The sequence below is a fragment of the Microtus pennsylvanicus genome, chromosome 5, assembly GCF_037038515.1.
Source record: "Microtus pennsylvanicus isolate mMicPen1 chromosome 5, mMicPen1.hap1, whole genome shotgun sequence".
Classification (NCBI taxonomy): domain Eukaryota; kingdom Metazoa; phylum Chordata; class Mammalia; order Rodentia; family Cricetidae; genus Microtus; species Microtus pennsylvanicus.
Window position 1 is genome coordinate 30,388,790 of NC_134583.1, and position 19,532 is coordinate 30,408,321.

Below are 19,532 nucleotides of genomic sequence, written 5' to 3' on the forward strand. Positions count from 1 at the left end.
GGTGACCCCAATGATAAAATTATTTCATTGATACTTCATAACTGTAATTTTTCTACTGTTATGAATCTTTGTGTAAATATCTAATGTATAGGGTATCTGATACATGACCCTTGTGTAGGTCATGAACCACAGTTTGAGAACCACAACATTAGAACTGTATCTCAAACTTAAATTTTGTCACCAAATCTGTTTCTTTATATTTCTTTTCTTTACATATATACATTTTTTGTTAGAGGGTTTCATACAGTCTATTATAATGGATTCTTAAGTGTGAGAGTGGGCAGCATGAGAGACCATCATAGTGATCTACATTGTTGTTAGGTTCCATACTTTTATAAAATCTGTGGAGCAGACAATTTTTTTGGGATCATTTTCTGTCTAGTTTATCAGCAGACTTTATAGGAGGATCAAGTAAAGGGGAAAAGGATTTGACGGAAGGAATTCAGGAAGAGACAACTAGAATTGAAGGGCATTCGTGGGATGCTAAGAAAAATTAGTCCACTGGAAACTTCCTAGACTATACAAAAGTATTCCTATTGACCTCTCCAAATAATGGGAAAGATGGAGTCCCAGCTGTCCATCTCTCCTCATCAAATGAAGCTTCCAGTATAGGGACTGTGTTCCATTCAATTGAGTTGTTGGCCAACAAGTTCTCATAGAGACTCCCAAGGAACCCATGCTACTGCCAAGACAGTAAATTGCTCTTCACGAACTGACATTGGGGCTCCATTGCTGAAGACAGGACCCACATAGCTGGTACTACAGAGAATATTCACCCCTATGTTCAAGTGCCTTTGGTTCAGGAGGAACCAAAAGAGAGATGTAACCACCAAAACACTCATGAAATCTTGGGTCTACAATGCTGCCATGCCTGAAGATTATTCTGGACCAATGATGGCACAAAGCTTGTGAGAATAACCAACTCATATCTGGTTTGACTTAGGGCCCACTCCAGGGGATGGAGCCCATGCCAGACACTTTTCTGGTGGCCAAGAACCTAAGACTGGATGGCCCAGAATACAAGGGTTAAAAAAAATACTACTAGTTATTAAAAAAAAGGAAAACAAAGTGATTACAAAATTATTCCCAGTGACTTTCTGCTATACTAATGGATCAGTGCCTTGCTTGGGAGTCATCAAAGGGTCTTCCTCTTTCAGCTGGTGATAGTAAATATAGAGTATTCACTGCACAGGGAGAGAGGACTTGGAGCCTACATCTCTAGATTGGGTATCTCCATTGAGTCCCTCCCCTCAGAGTTTGGGGATCCCATAGAAAGAGAGGTAGAGGGATTATGGGAGCCAGAGGGATGGAGGACACCAGGAGAACAAGGCCCTTTGAACCCTCTGGAGTGGCTGGGCAGGGCTCATGTGAACTCATGGAGACTAAATCAGTAAGCATAGGACCAACGAGGGTCTTTTCTAAGTCTTCTTACATATACTGTGACTTTCAGTTTAATGACTCTTTTTTTGAAGGGGGACTCCAGAGTGTGTGAACAAGAGGCTCTCTGAATCTTGTGCCTTCTCTTGGACATCTTTCCATTCTGTTGGTTGGCCTTGTCTGATATCAATGTGATGATTTTTGTTTTGTCTTGTATTTTATTTTTTGTTGTTGTTGTTTTATTGTAACCTCTTAAAAGTCTGTTATTTTCTAAAAAGAGAGAGAGAGAGAGAAAGGAAGTGGATCAGATTGGAAGGGAGGTGGGCAGAACTGGTAGGAGAAGAGGGGAGGAAAATTGTAATCTGGATATATTGTAAGAGAAAAGAACTAGTAATAATAAAGAAGTAACTGCCAACTTTGAAAATACAGGAAGAATATTGAAAAGTCATTTGAGAAATTTAACCATACTTAAAAGAGAAAAACAAAAAATTTTCAGTTCCATTATATTATTAATATTCTGAGGCATCAGAATTGTCTGCAGGAAGTTCCAACTTATTCATACTAAGTTGCACAAACATAACCATGTTTTCTTGGAGTCTTAAATATGAGCTCATTATCAAAATATCACCAAACGCTTAAATATGCCCTTTGAACAAAGAAGAAATAATTTAAAATCAGTAAACAAAGAATGAGCAGATGAGGGAGGGGGACTTGATCGGGGGAGGGGTAGGGAAATGGGAGGCGGTGGCGGGGAGGAGGCAGAAATCCTTAATAAATAAATAAATTTAAAAAAATAAAAAAATGTAAAAATAATAAATAAAATTAGCTTCACTGCTTTTAAAAAAGAAAAAAAGTAAGATATATAAGAAGTGGGCAAAAAACAAAATAATGTTCTGAGATTTGAGAAAAGACTTTTATAGTGAACACAATGATTTTTAAAGAAAGAATCTATAGCAAGAGAGAGCTCTTTACACAATAGAAAAGAAGTAGAAATACACAAAACAGACCAAAATGAAGGAAGTAAGATTAAAACCTGGAAAACTAATCCAGAAGAAATGGATACTTGGATAAAGGAAAATAGTAAATCTAAAATTCCTGGCACAATAACCATCCAGGAAATCTGGGATATTCTGAAAAAAACAAATCTAAGAACAATATGGATAAAATAAAAAGAACCCCAGAGCTATTATATACACCAAAATCATAAAACAAAACTTCCCTAACTCAGAGAAAGAGATGTGTATAAAGCCACATTTATACAGAACACTAAATAGACTGGATCAGAAAAGAATATCACCTTGTCACGTAATAATCAAGGCATTGGACATATAGAACAAAGAAAGAAAATTAAAATCCACAAAGGTAAAAGACCAAGTAACATAAAATCAGACCTAATAGAATAACACCTAAATTCTATCTACAAATTCATCCCTACAGAAAGTGCTATAAGGAAAAACCACCACCACCACCTGAGTGACCTGTTTTGCCAATGCAAGCCAGGGTATCTTAGCCCAATTTTAAAATGGGGGAACAGATCAAAAAGGAGAATTCCCAATAGTGGAAATGCAAATGGATGAGAAACACTGAAAGGTCAGCATTCTTAGCCACCAAGAAAATGCAAATCAAAACTACTCTAAGATTACATCTTATACCCGTCAGAACAAATAAGAGCAATAAAACAAGTGACAAATCATGCAAACTTGTACAGTTATTAATGAAGATGGAAATCTACCTCAAGATTCTGCTATGCCACTCTTTGGCATAGACCTGAAGGATGCTTCATACTACGACAAAGATACTTGCTCAACCATGTTCATTTCTGCTATATTCATAATTTCCAAGAACTAGAAATAATCCAGATGTCCCTTAATAGAAATGTGGATAAAAATATTACATTTTCACATGATCCAGTTGTTTAAAGAAAAATAACATCTTGGAATTTGCAGACAATGAGTAGACATAGAAAAAAATCATTGAGAGAGGTATCCCATACCCAAAACATAAATATAGTATATATTTGCTTTTATGTGAATATTAGCTGTTAAATCAATAATACTCAAGCTACAATCAATCCATAGAACCACCGAGGTTAAGTATAGCATAAGGGACTGGGGGAGATATAAATCATAGTAAAGGAAAATAGAATAGATAGTTATGAATGAATGAAGTGGTGGAATTGGAGGATCAAGTGGGAAGGAAGAAGGGAGAATGGGACAAGGGAAAGAATACATGGAAAGACCACTAAAAATTAAGGGCCGGCAGTCCATCTTGAATATCATCATAGACTCTTCATCTGGCTATGGATGGAGATAGAGACAGACACCCTCATCAGAGCAATGGACTGAGCTCCCAAGGTCCAGTTGAAGAGCAGAAGGAGGGAGAAGATGAGCAAGGAAGTCTGGACCGCGAGGAGTTAGTCCACCCACTGATACAGTATGCCTGTTCTAATGGGAGCTCACCAAATCAAGCTGGACCTGGACTAAATGAGCATGCAATCAAACTGAACTCTCTGAATGTAGCTGACCATGGGGGCTGACTGAGAAGCCATTGATAAAGGCACTGGGACTTGTTTCTACTGCATATACTGGCTTTTTGAGACCTAGTCTATTTGGATGCAAAGCTTCCTAGTCCTGGATGTATGGGGGAGGGCCTTGGACTTCCCACAGGGCAAGGTACCCTGCCCTCTCTTAAGGAGGGAGGGGGAGGGAGGAGGGGGAAATGGGGCGGGAGAGGAATTGGAGGGGGGGAGGAAGTGTAGATTTTTGAATGGAATAAATTAAAAAATAAGGAAAAAAATAAGGACCAGTTGATGGGTAGTATGGAAACCTAATACAGGGAGAATTTCCTAAAATAAATATATATGAAGCAATATAAATAAAAGTTACAAAAAATGGCAAAGACAGAGGGAAGATGGCCTCAACTGGCCATCTCTTGTCGTCAAATGAGGCTTTTCGTGCATCTAACTGAGTTATTGGCCAACAGTATCCCATGGGAATACCCAGGCTTTTGCCAAGATCATAGATTGTTCTCCACACTCCAAAAACAAGGCTCCATTGCAGAAAATGACACATATACAACTCATTAAACATGGGGAAGCTGAACTAGTACCTTTATAGAGCCTTATTGCTAGCATTTATGGTACAGAGGTATTCAGCATGCTACCAAAAAGTATACATAATCGCCAACCTGAAGTAAAAGACAGTTGATAAACAATAATGTCCTAGATGCAAGATATGCTAGTACAATGATGGTACAAACCTTGTGGGATAACCAGCCAATAACTGATTTGATTTACAGCCCATTCCAGGAGATGGAATCCATACTTGGCACTGCTTGCGAGACAAAGAACTGATGCGAGGGAGCTCATAGACGTATGGTAAAACCAAACACTACAGGTTTGTTTTAAGTAGCAATTAAAAATAAAATTGACTCCTAATGACATTTTTCTACTCATACCACAGTGCCTTCCTTAGTCAGCATTGGAGAAGCTTCCTCCTGCATTAGAAAGAAATGCAGAGACACCCAGCAGGCATTACTCAGAGAGTGAAAGACTTTGGCATCTTCAGTCCTAAGTAGATACCTCCATCAAATCCCTCACTTCAGGGCTTAGGGGAGCTGTGGGAGTGGAGGCAGAAACAATGTGAGAGCAAGAGGGGATAGAAGACACCAGGAAAACAAAGCTCTCTAAATCAACATGATCAAAGCTCATATGAGCTCAGGGAGACTGAGACAGCGTGCACAGTGTGCGAAAGGATCCACACCAGGTACTTTGAATATATATTATGGCTTCAAGCTATTCCTGAGTACAAGTAGATTCCTGTTTCTTGTACTTTCTGCTGGGTTTTTTCCTCCTGTTCATTTGTCCGATTCTGACAAATTAGATATTGTTTATCTTATAGTATTACATCTTGTTTTATTTCTATCCCTTAAGAGCCTCTTCATTTGGTAATGAGAGAAAGAAATGGAGTGAATCTCAATGTGAGGGAAATGGGGAGGAACTGGGAGAAGTAAAGGGAGGGGAAACTGTAATCATAATATATTACAGGGGAAAATTATTTTCAATAAATGGAAAAAATTCACAGCTAGCATCACCACCACCAAAGAAAGAATTTAGTATTGAAATGTATTTCCACAAAACTGGGAGGCTTTAAGTACTAACAATAAAATCCTATAACTAAAGCGTCTCAGTGGGAACCCCAGAAATTCAGAAGCTGCCTACTTTGATAAGTCCTCTAAGGTTCTGTAAATATAAAGCACTGTGTTTGTGTGTGCATGTGTGTGTCTGTGTCTCTGTGTGTATGTGTTTGTGTCACTGTCTGTGTGGAGTAATATGAGTAGTATATGTGTGTTGTGTATATGCTCGTGTGTATGTGTGTGTGCATACCTGCATGTGTGTGTGTCTGTGTGTTTGTATCTGTTTCTGTCTCTGTGGGGAAATATTTTAGTGTGTAAGTGTGATGTATATGCTCATGTGTGTGCAGGTGCATGTGCTATGCAAATAAGTGTAGAAGGAGACCACTCATTCATCCCCCCGCTATCCAGACCCAAATAATCACACAGAAACTATAACACTTTGACAATGACTTAGGCATATTCCTCGCTAACCCTTGCATAGTAAATTAACCAATTTCTATTAATCTGTGTATCACCATGATGCTGTGGCCTACAGGGAAAGTTCCAGCATTTCCATCTCCTTTGGAAGCTACATGGTATCTCTTTGACTCTGCCTACTCTCTATTTATAACTCTGTTTGGATTTTGCACTTGGCTTTACTCTGCTAAGCCATTGACTGAAACAATTTTATTTATTATCAAATAAAAGCAACTCATATACAGAAGAATATCCCACATCAGACAAGGGTTTCTGGTTTTCGCCTGTTATTCTATCCCTGAATCGGGAACTCATGACTTTAAAACATGGTGGAAATCAGCAAACCTCAGCTTCTCGAAGGGTTGGGGATGCACAAATGGGCAGAGCCTTGCCCATCATAATCCATGGGTACTGGAATCTGAACTAGGGTCTTTATAGATGCACAGCAAGCAATCTTAATCACTGAGCCATGTCTTCACTCCCTGAAGCAATATTTTTATAAAAAGCACAAGTTATGAGAATAGTGTCAGGTGTCTTACCAGCAAAAGACAGACACACACACACTCAATCTAGAAAACCATTTCACTTATAAATATGATAACCTATATTCATCCCAGAATTTCATAACAAACCAGACTCTTACTCTAGTACTAAGGTAAAATAAATATGTTTCAGGATTTATTTTTCAGTTTGACATGGTAGTAATTTAATCTTAGAACTTAGGAAACAGAACCAGAAAGATTTCTGAATGGGAACCCGACTTGGTCCTTGTAGCAAATTCCAATTGAACATGGATACATAGTAAGACACTATCTTTAAAAGTACTTGTAATTATTATTTTAACTGTGTATGTATATGTACCTGTGGGGGATTATATACACATACATGTTCCCACCGAGGCCAGAAGAGTGTATTAGAACCCCCCTAGGAACTATAGTTATGTTTGGTTATGAGATACCCAATGTTGATTCCATGTTGACTGAGGTTCTGTCCTGCCCAGTTCCCACAGTCATTAAGTCCCAAAGAAATCACACAGAAGTCTACATTAGTTATAAACTGATTGGCATAGTATCTCAGGTTTCTTATTAACTCTTATAATTATATTAGCTCATAATTCTTCTTCTGTGTTAGCCACATGGCTTGGTACCTTTTTTGGTGAGGCAGTGACATCTTGCTTGATGTCTGGCTTCCTCTCTGTCTGGGTGATGACTGCAAACTGAATCTTTCCTCTTCCCAGAATTCTCATTGTTCCACCTCTATATCCTGCCTGGTGACCCTGCCTATACTTCTTTCTAGCCCCTAGAATAAATTTATTGGAATATTAAATAACTTACATACCTTTTCTTCTGTTGACTTTTGCCAGAGATAAATCCCCACAAAAATAAGGGAATGGGCAAAGAAGAAAGAAAGCATAGGATCTTGAAATAGTAGCACAACAGAGGCAATAGATCTAGTACTAAGCAAGAAAATCAATCAAATGAGCAGAAAACAAGCAATAATTTCTATATTATAAATACAATGAAAGAGAGAACAGGAAAAACACCCATAACATTGAAGATGACCCAGCTCAGATGCAGCTTTCATGAACATAAGAGTAATCAACTGCTTTAATTTTATCAAAATATTTTTGCAACTCTATTGGGGGGCTATTTGGAAAGAAACACAACACCGTCTCAATAGTAGGATATTTTATCATCTTCCTTATGTGTGTTTTTTAGAAAAAAAATATTGAAAGGAAGGGATAGCAACTGCTCCCAAATATGTTTATATCAAAGGACTTTACAACTATCACTAAGATATTAATCTACCCATGCTTATTGTTGCACTATTCACAATAGCTAGGAAATGAAACCAGCTTTTGTGTCCACCAACAGATGAATGGGATAAAGAGGATTTAGGACAAACAACACATTTCTTTCATATGTGAAATCTATATACAAACTATGTGTACTCTTAGTGTAAAATTTGGAGACTTTGAGGAAGGAGAAAGGTGACAGAGAAAAAGAGGGTAATGTGGAAGAAGACTAAGTATCACAAATTTTGTCTCATGTATTATATACAATATATATAGGGAGGGAAAGAAAAATCAGGATTGACAAGAGAACTGATGGGAGAGGGGAAGAAGAAAAACAGAAAACAGAAAAGGGGACTAATAAGAGCAAAGTTCAATAATATATTTATGCATAAAATGTCATAATGAAAACCATCATTGTGTGTATGTAGACTGAAAAGAATTTTTTTCTTTTATTTCTATTTCTTTGACTAGGAGATGGAAGATTTTGTTTTTATTAGCTCCAAAAACTCAGTTGGGTTGAGAATTAAAGAGCCTGTTTTCAACCAGAATGTCTGCTTTGGTCCAGGGAGAATTCAATGGCATGTTTGCTGGTATGATGCAGCCTGGGAGAGGCATTGAAATGTAACCCAACTAGTTTAAATGCATCTGGCTGGTTTTGTGTGTCAAACCCATGAGATCCAACTGGCAAACTGACGTGGTTCAAAAGGTTGTGTCAAATAAGAAGGGATATTTTTAAAGTATTTCTTATAAGACAATGGCAACTTTAAAACCTTTTCAAGTAGAGAAAAATAAAGAATGCATCCGACATGCATAAAAGTAGAACATAAATACAATAGGAAAAGTGGCCAAAGACACTGTTGTAGACAATGAGCCAAATTTTGCCTTGTGAAACTCTGCCTCTGCAAAAGTAGACTCATGGCAGCAGGCTAGTCCAGGAAACTTTGAGTGCACACATCACACAGGCCAGTGTGTGCTCTGGAGATGGGAAAAGCTTCCTGTCACATTCAAAACTGAAGTTCTCTGAGATTCCGGACTTTCTGATTGTATTCCTGATTCAGGGTGAAGAGGTGCTTTCTGGGGATGACAGTTATGGTAATTTTGCATTAAATGGTAGATATTACTTAAGTGTCTATCTTATTTTAAGGGAAAAAGAGAATAAAGAGAAAACGAAAGGACAAAATCAGGGACACAATGCAGAGGTGGAGAGAGAAGTGGAAGTCGGAAAATGCTGATTTTGGGGATAATGACCAGAACCAGGCCACAGAACTGTGTAGGGAACCAGGAGTGGCTGCATTCTCAGACCTTCACATTGCTATGTTGGGTCTCATTGGCCTTATTAGGGACTGTCAGGACAGTTATACAATGAACATGTAACCAGGTATTAGGAGCCATATTAAAACTGAATAACTTGTGCTTCTCAGATCATGTTATTTATCACTGAGAGAGGCAGAGGACAAAAGAGGGAGAAGGCGGTTGGCAAAAAGTCGAGGAGTCAGAACCAAGAGGAATGTGTAGGCCTGTGGCTACAAGAATGTGAAAGGAAGGTCCAGACATAAATAAGGTAACATTCCTGTTGTGGGTTACTAACCAGTTTCACTAAACAAAATTGACAGACAGACAAGAGTGGTTTTAAAGTCTTTCATTGTTTTGGATTTCAAAGGAGACTGTTTGTTGCAGTCCTGAAGCAAATGCAGGCCACTCAAACACACAGGGAAGAGGCTGCCCATTTTCCCTAGGTTGTATTTAAAGGGATGCCTTGAGAAACAATGCTCCTCTGGTGACCAAGGACCTGCAGTGGGCAAGAGCAGGAGTCAAGTGAGAAGGAATGAATGCTTGTTTTCCTGTCCCATGCAATGTGCTGTGTGCTATATGTTGTTGACCTTTGCATGTTGAATCTCGCTTTTCTTTCTCCAAAACCATTGCCTTTTATCTTTAATTTCTTCGTTAACAACATTTCACTTCAGATCCCTCCAGCAGGTCAAGGTGGCCACAGTTGCTTTGTATTGAGTAGCTTTGTAAACTCACAGCAGTGTGTTGTGACTGAGACAAGTGGAAATCATTAAGAACCCAACTTTGGAGCTAGAAGGAACAGTTAAGGGGCTAATTTCACTTGACAGACTTCCTTATTAGTGAAGTCTGGATTTTTTTTTTTTATAAGGCAGCAGCTTGTCTAGCTGGCAAACTGTTTTTTCAGGCTTTCCTTGTAGACTTTATGGTCCATAAAATATAAGCAGAAATTTGATAACTATTTCCATAAAAATGTTGCTTCTAAAATATCTATTTCAATCTTCTACATTTTGCTTATTTTTCTTTCTAGTGGCATTGTGGTTCTGAGGCTAGAATTGTAAAATCCAATTTACACATTTAAGAAAAACTTGATTTCCAGACATGTGAATAAAATTCACATGTTAAGCATGGTGAAGGGCGAAGATAAATGGGACCAATGGACTTTGATTCCACAATGGAGAGAGAGAGTATTGGTCAGAATTGTGTTATCCAACTTTGAGTTTTTGTTTATTTGGAAAATTACCCCTTAGCTATTTGTATAAACCAAAGAAAGACAACACTGTCTATACCTGTATATCTCTAAGACTGGCCCAGAGCATCCTTTGCCTAGAACATGGGTCACTCAGGTTTCTTATTTCCTCCTTCTTTGAAAAGTACCCCTTGTCTTTGAAACATTACTGTTCAACAACACATAGGCCATTCCAAAATGCTTAGCCACCATTTCGTAACTAGTTTACATCTTTATTATAATTACCTGAGGCATGAGTTATAAAAAAATGTGCTGCATTTAGAGTATCTTCAACATCTGCTCTTTGTATTGGCTCAGGAATAAGCAGATAAACAAAGTTAAGCAATCACTACTTCCCAGGAACTTGCAAAATGGACCTGAGAGGAGAGAGTACCCTGTCCTGTCCTTAGAGGTTTTCAGATGAGAGTCTGTTATGTGCACAAATCTGTATGTAATAGGTATGAATCCAATGTAATGGGAAAACCCAAAGATGAAACAAATTGTATTGTGAGCAACCATGAGTAAATAAACTCCTTATACTCTCTTCTCACTGTAGCTGGGCTATATAGCCAATTAGTTATGTTTCATGTGCACTCCTAATCATTTTAGTTTGTAGAACTTAAAATTAAAGCTTTAATGTGGTTGCATGTCCTGTTGTTAACTTGTTTTGATATCTTTTGATAGAAATGTATAAATTTTAACCATTGCTTCATTTTATCTGCCAGGTGATTGGCATAATAGCCAATTAGTTATATTTAAATTACCTAGAGGTCCCAGTTAGACTTGTGTTTAAATATTTTCTGTAAAATTCTAACTCATCATTAGTAGCCACCATGAGTAAAATTAATGGTTTCATTTTCTCCATCATTAACAATTCTATTTAGTAGCTCAGAATTTTGGATAGCAGTCTACTTATTAAATAAAAATGGTTAAATTTTCTGAAATAATTTATACCAAGAATATTTGTGCTTTAAATAAATGTTATGAGTACAGTTCTTCAAAAGAGGTATTACTTTCCCATTACTCTTGCTGTAAATTATTTCTGAACATCAGCAAGAACCATAGCCAAAATGTCCATAAAACACAGTGTTGGCTAAAATAATTTTGTTTATAATATCAAGCAAATAATATTATAATTTATTCTGCATTAATTGTCTCACATGTGCTCTCTATTATGGAATTAAAATCAATATATTCTATTGTATTTAAGATTCTATTATATTGTAAATAAAATCTAAACATTTTGCCTGTGCTTTTTATATTGTCTTATTTTTAAGAAGAAATATTTTAATCAAACTAAGTTACCATTTAGTTTATACCAAATATGATATGGAAAACTTCATACAAAATAATAGTAAAAGTATATTAAAGGTCTTTGTTTTGGGTTGAGTATGCTATGCCTGTGCAGGATGATGAAAACCTCCAACCCTATGATCTAAATTAAGCCATGAATTCTTTATTTACACTGTACATAAAATAATTTTAACTTTATTTAGCATAATACTTGATTATATGTTAAAATTCTAGTAAGAAACTGACTCATTCCTTAAAAATATATCAATTATAAATTATACCTAAAAATAATTTTATTTTCAATACAGAGAAAGTTCACAAAGTTGCCAATATGGTTATGATACAACTGTTGTCATTCTGATTTTAGAACAACTTAATGTGCTACAATACAGGCCAGTAAGGAATGATTATACCATACCTGTATTTATAAGAGTGGATTAAAGGAGAATATCAAAACTGTATGCATCATAAAATAAGAAGGACTATGATTACAAACAACATGAGAACAAGTCATGGAGTTTCATTGAGAATGAAATTATTTTCTTCTATTAATAAGCACAAAAGTTGAACAAAAAGAACCAGAACAAAACCTCGAGCCAACAGAGATGATAGATTAAAAACCAACAAAGGATGATGACAAATTGGAAGTAAATAATAACTTCCCCAAGTTTATTGCTGGAGAAACTTCCCACCTTACTATACACACATCAAGACCACAACAATAGTGCACTCTGCTAATCTTAATCTTTAAAGAAAAGAAAAATTATGGGAGACATTTGTGATTTCATTCAAGACATAATGTAGATCATTGGACCTAAGGTAGAGTTTGGAAATGGATCAAAACACTTGTGTGCAATTAATTAAAAAACCTACAGTTTTGATAAGTACTTTCCAGGGACGTAGAGGTTTGATCACCACCTACTTCCTTTCAGTACTCTGTTGTGGCATGCCACTGTGTCTGGAGGTAACTGGTGAGGACTTGCTCATTCCATGGTCCTTCCCATATGCCTTTTGTGCCATTTTTCTCTTTTGTTTGTGTAATATCTTCAACAGGTTGGAGATATTTCCTGAGAAATGGCTCTCTTTGATTTTACTGTATTTAGAGTTACTAAGTTGCTTAAATATATAACTATGTCTTTCATTTCATTCAGAAATGTTCACATAATTTCTTCGACATTAAAATTTTTGTCCAAATCTTTGCGCTTTCTCTGAATCTCCAAGTCCTCGCAAAACTTACTTTCACTCTCTCCCCGACATGAGGACCGCATTTTGACCTCTTCTGTTTTCCTTCCACAGCTTCAGCGTGCACACGTTCCCTTGTCCTTGTCCTCCTCACTTTTGCCTCCATCATTTCTATTTTGCCACTGAGACTTTTCACTCACTGAAGTTCTTTAAAGAAATTGTATACTTTAATTAAAACCTGGCGTTTGGTTACTTTTAAAAATATTTATTTTACTGTTACTTTTAAATATATTTTAATTGCAATGAAATGGAATTACATCACTTTAGAACCCCACTTTCCTCCCTCCAGCCTCTTTGAGCTACATTCCCTTAAATTCTCTCATGTATGCCACCTCTACTTTATATCCTCTTTTTCACTGATTATTATTACTGCATGTATGGATAGATGGATGTTTATTCACAATACAACCTATTGTGTCAATTTATGTTGTTGTTGTTGTCATTGTTGTTTGTGTATATATGGTTTCAGGAATAGCCAATAAGGAGGCTCATTCTTGGGAGACCTTATTTCTCTTTCTCCCAGCAGTGATTGTTTCCCAGGACTACTGAGCTCATGGATCTTAGAAAATACCCTACTACCACCATTTTGCTAGACCATCATAAGTTTCTTAGTACATTCCTATTCTTCTCCTTATATGCTAGATAAGTGTAGCTATTATCCCCCATCAAATAAGCCTCTCTTTACACCAAATAGAAACAATCACAGAAAACCACAGTGGACAGAATACAGAAATCAATGGCTTGTGGGGAGCCCAATCCCAATGTATACATCTACATCATAGTTCCTGCATCTATGGCTCAGGGAACAATGTGAAACAGGGCAGAAAAATGGTAAGAGTTGGAAGATCAGAAATGATGAAGGAAGGTCATTGGTTAATTATAATAAAGAAACTGCTTGGCCTCATAGGTTAAAACATAGGTGGGTGGAGTAAACAGAACAGAATGCTGGGAGGAAGAGGAAGTGACTCAGACTCGACAGCTCTGCTCTCTGGAGCAGAGACGCCATACTCCCCTCTCCTGGGCAGACGCGATAGCTCTGCTCTCTGAGGCAGACGTGATCAATAAAGCTCCGAACCAGGATGGACATAAGCTAGAATCTTTCCCAGTAAGACTGATGCTACACAGATTATTAGAGATGGGTTGATCGGGATATGAAAATTAGCCTGTAAGGGCTAGAATTAATGGGCCAAGCAGTGTTTAAAAGAATACAATTTGTGTGTTGTTATTTTGGGTAAAGCTAGCCAGTGGTGGGAGCTGGGTGGCAGAATGCAACCCGCAGCTCCTATCACAGAAAGTCTGCTGTGAAACAGTTTCATCTAGAAATGGCTTCATAAATATGGATGTGGCAACTGAAATATAAAAACGGACTTGTTAACATGTATGAGCAAAATTTGTGGGGTCCCATGATTAGACAAATAACTACAGATAACTCTTTTTGTTTGTAGTCTTATGTTTGGACATATCTACATTTGAGTATGTACCTATACATACAGGAACTGATAGAGGCCAAAGCAGTGGATCCCCTTGAATTTAAGGTTACAGCAATTAAGAACCTACGGATACCATTCTGGGGATCAAACTCAAGGCATCTGCAAGAGCAGTATGCAGCCTTAACTCTTGAGCTTTCTCCCTAGCCAAATTAAGGAGGTTCACATCTGTCATTTCTATTGCTTGCTTTGTTGTGACATATTCTCATTGTATCCCTAGCTGGCCTGGACAGTGTGACTTCACAGAGATCTACCTGACTCCCAGGTACTGATATCAATGGTCTTCACTACCAGGCCCAACTTGGTTACTTTTTATAGTTTGCATGTATGCTGTTCACTAAGACTACACAATCTGAATGTGTCTCATTGAGTAAAGTTGAAACCGGTTGATGTTATACTTTAACATTTCTGTTGATTTCCCCTTTGCACCTGTTGATTGTATTTTCCTTTAAGGTGGGTCACCCTCCTGGTTTCTTCTGTGTTTGTAATTTTCTTGTATATCATGAGTCTTATTAAGATTCCAGATGTTAGAGACTCCAGAGTACTGGTATTTTCATTTTTGTCAAGCAATTAGCTCAAATCCACACAAGTCTGAATAACAATTGAGATTCTGGCTGTAAATAGCATATTTTACCCCAGATAAAAGTGATTAAGAAAGCATTTTGCCTTGTTGAGTGTGTCACACAGCCAACTATCACTGGGACTCTTTTTAGGGAGTCTCAATTGCAAGCTTTGGAGTCTATCAGTGCTACAAGACTCTGTCTTCTGGTTTCAGACAGACAGTGAGGAGTTGGAAAGATGACTCAATCACTAAGACCTGCTTCTTTTTTTTTAAGACCTGCTTCTTCCAGGTGATTCGTGTTCAATTTTTGTCACTTATATGGTGACTCATGACCATCAGTAACTTCAGTTCCAGGGTATCTGACTCTCTTCAGCCTCCACATGCACCAGGCATACATGTGGTACATAATACATACATACATACATGTGCTACATACAGACAAAACACATATACCCATAAAATAAATAAATTTTAGTAAAGAAAGAAAGGAAGGAGGGAGGGAGGAAGAAAAAGAAGGAGTGAGAAAAGGAAGGAAGGAAGCTAGTCTTGCTTCCATAATTTGAGTGCTTTGATATTATAACCAAAGTTATGCCTGTACTTATTGTCACTAGAGTGGGAAAGACAAAGAAAGAGAGAAGCTCATTCTGGTGGACATTTGTGCCTGATCTTGATCCCTCTGCACAAATTGTCTGACTTTGTCCTATCTTTGGAAACTGTAGATTTTTTTCTTTATTCCACTTTGTAGTCTGTTCGCAAGCCATTTACTTCCCCCCTCTTCTTCCTCCTCCTCTTTTCTCTCTCCTTCCCTCTTCTCCCTTTTCTGTTTTTTTAGAAGCTTCGATCTCTACCTTCAGGGTGGAGAGAAATATTTCCACAGGTGTTGCTACAAAGTAACCCAAACTAACGTCAAACATGCAGCAACCCTCCTGCCTTAGTTTTAGAGTTAGAATTATGGAACTATAGCCCAACTACATTTCTCCATGATTGTAAAGATAGAGATTTCCATCCCCCCTGATTCTGCGGGTGTTCAGTGCCAAATAAGTACATAGAGACATATATTAATTATGAACTCGCTTATTGCTTAGGCTTATGGCCAACTGTCTCTTATAATTTAAATTAACCCATAATTCTTCTCTATGTTTAGTCACGTGGCTTAGTACCTTTCTCAGTAAGGCATTCTCATTTTGCTTCCTCTATATCTGGCTGGTGACTGCATCTCTGCCTTTCCTCTTCCAAAAATTTTCCTACTCTGACTTTTCTACCTATATAGACTCCCTGCCTGGCTACTGGCCAATCAGATTTAACAAAATAACCATGAGTGACAAATCTTTACCATGTACAAGAGGATTAATGCAGCATTTCCTCCTTTTCCTTTTTGAAAAAGGAAACATGAATCTAATCTTCTTTGTTAAGCTCTTTTCTTGGCCATTATCTATAACAACTTGTAACTAACACTCTAACTAAAGACAAACACTCATAATCCACAGGATTATGCTTTTGTTTCCACAGGAAATTGGAGGCCGTGGATTCATTCTTGGTTAAGAAAAATAGGGGTTGTTTGTGGATGATCCAACATCTCAGAGTTTCCTCTGACTTCTACATTCAGAACAGCTTCAAGGTAACTGGTTGAAGTGACCCAGCCTCACAGAACACTCATCAAAATTTGGCCATAATCCTAAATTTTCTCAGTGTCCCCCAAAAATCACCAGTGTCCACAATGGGCAGGAAGTAGCCTAGAAAACCATGCTCACATTTTCAAAAACTGGATTATGATGACTGTTTGTCTTAGAGTTTTGGTTACAAGTTGATATGGACAATGATCAGAAAAAAAGCTAAACAAAGGAGATTAAAGTCAGGGTCTTGTTTTTAAAAGAAGGGGGAACTACTGTAGAATAATGCTTTTGTACACTGTAAAGATTTGGTTTACTAAAACATTGATTGGCCAGTATCCAGGCAGAAAGTATAGACTGGGTGACAGACTAAGAGAATTAAGGGAAGAGAAAAGGCAGAGAGTCAGTTACCAGCCAGATGCAGAAGAAGAAGCAAGATGTGAATGGCTCAACAAGAAAAGGTACCAAGCCATGTGGCTAAACATAGAGAATTATGGGTTAATTTAAGTTGTAAGAGCTAGTTAATAATAAGCCTGAGCTAACAGGCCAAACAGTTTAGAATTTATATAAGCCTTTGTGTATTTCTTTGTTACGGAATGACTGTGGTACTGATGGAAGGACAGAACTTTCCTTCCACACATAATAGCTGCTCATGTTTTCCCTTCCAATATAGAAAGCTCAGAAAACTTCCTTTGTGCATATATGTGTGTATTAGATGCCTAATATATGCATATACACATTCTGCCATGTATGTATGTATGTATCTTAGACAGAGCCTCACTGTGGACTCCTGATTCTGCCTGGAACTCTATACAAACCAGGCAGATCTCTAACTCACAAAGATCTTTGAATTCCAAACATTGGAATTAAACATGTGTGCAGCCATGCCTGGTTGTTTCTGTGTGTTATGTATTAAAGAAGCAGGTCTGCTGGAAACTTTCTCTTCTCGTCTTTAGGAGACAAGTAGCCAATATGTGAAGCTTCAAAGCTTGAGAGTCCTTAGTTTAAGTAAAGTGATGAGTCCTGCCCCCCAGGAAAAGAGGGGAAAACTGCATGTTAATTCCCCACTGACCAAAAGGCTATGTTTCCTTTGCTTCATGGCCTCTGGCTTCCATCTGCGTTTCAGTTTTACTTGGTACTTCTCCTCCTTTCTCAAATCTACATTTTAATATTTACTGATAGTGCCAACAGCTCTCCAGCCAACGACAGCCTTCTCCTTGCCAGGTCCTTCTGCTATCACAGGCTGTGTTCCAGAAAACTACATTCTTTCTGTGGAACTGGGTACAGCTGACCAGCATCCTCTCATATCTTGACTTCTTTCTTCAAAATCACACTCTGGAAGAGGAAACACAAACACAGCGAAGGGAAACCACACAACAGGTTGTTCCATTTCTTCTGCAGGCATTCTGTCTATCAATGTCTACTTTTCTTTTTTTTAAAAAAAAAAAGATCAGCTTATATTTTGGATCTGTAGAAAAGAGGAACAGGGAATTGAGTGAAAATTGTCAATTTCCAACTCCACTTGTATGAAAAGACTCATTATAGGCAGAGTAATTCACCAGAAAGTAAATGACTCTAGAATAGATGCCTATCTTGACATACAGCTGGATTTGGCCATCTTGGGTCACTTTGTTCATTCAGGTACAAATGATCATGATAAACTGAATATTATGATATCATAATAGATAGGGGCCATTATTTAGACATTTGTTTTTGACACGCTAAGCTTTTTGGTTACATAGACACTATTTAGAAAGTGATACACAGTTCCCTACTATCCTAAGAACATCACAAAATTAAAGGAGCTCATGTTAACATTGTGAGACTAATTTGTTGCCTTAATACACAAGATGTTTGCTATTATCCTAATAGAGGTTCAACTCAGCAAAACCTTCTGTGGGAGAAGAAGCCCAAATAAAACTTAGCTCTGTGCTGAAAGAGAACCCATTGTACATGAACTGGTGGCATTAATGGAAGTTTCCATCCTTCGTAGTATTGTAAGACCTAAATCCTGGAGCTCATTGCCGTGCTAAGAGGGAAGGGGCACCTTGCTCTCAGCTCTTTGCAAGTTTCAGGGAATAAACTTTGTGGAGTTAAGGCGACTTTGGTCCTTTGATCAGAGGCTGTGAAGCGAGAACCATTCTGGGCTACAGATCCTCCTGCCAACCATTGGCCTTCAGGACAGTTGCTACTGCCAAGTGGACAGAGACTGATTATTTTCTGGTACCCAGTTTCTGAGTTGTGCACTGTAGGTTAGACCAGCCCGTCAGTATGACTTTGTGTATACAGTGCTCTGAAATGGCATAACCAACACATTTTTCTTGCTGCTCATGGCAGCAGAAGAGAAGAACAGACTATATTAATTGATCTGCTGAAACCTTGGTCCACAGGGAAATAAATCTTTCAACCCTTGAGTTATAAGAACTGCAGTTTTCTTTAGGGCAGTGGGACTCTTTTAATTTGCTTTTCTGTGTAGAGCCAAACCTTAGTTTTCAGTACACTTACATATTCAGGAAAGCCAGAGATCATTCTTAGCTACTTACTATTTTACTAATGGTTACTTTTTCTAATATTAGAGTCATCCATTTTATGTACTCAGACTATCTACAATAAAATACCAGTTTCAATGAATAATAAAAGTAGAACAAATTGAGATGCTTCCATGGGTTTTCTCCTATATGCCTGCGATACAATACACTTAATGGTTTAGTTAATGGATAAGCAAGAAGGTGACAAGAGCCTTGGTAAGGAACAATTATGGGAATGACCTTCTTCTCTTATACTTTGCCATCACCAAGAGGACAAACCACTATATTTCTGTTCCAAAGACGTGAGATAAACATAGAAAAGAGATACTTGACTAATGTGAAAACTCTTCCTGAAGGAAAAACTCAGGCTATATAAAATGATCCTTAAAGAGAAAATATTCATGAGCAAGAAGTAAACTAGCAAATATGTACTTAGAGACAGAATAGTATAAGGAAAATGTATAGTTTATTATACTATATATAATACTTTTGAACAATTAATCTTTACAAATTTGTATTAATAACTAAACTCG

The 19,532-nt window shown here is 37.5% G+C and overlaps 1 long non-coding RNA gene across 1 annotated transcript; it reads left to right on the forward strand.

Annotated features, from left to right (window-relative positions):
- Positions 1 to 9,285: 9,285 nt before the first annotated feature.
- Positions 9,286 to 16,468, forward strand: LOC142850738 (uncharacterized). Its single transcript, XR_012910712.1, has 3 exons — positions 9,286 to 9,323; positions 14,520 to 14,564; positions 16,371 to 16,468. It is a non-coding gene; the product is annotated as an uncharacterized LOC142850738 (long non-coding RNA).
- The last annotated feature ends 3,064 nt before the right edge of the window (positions 16,469 to 19,532 follow it).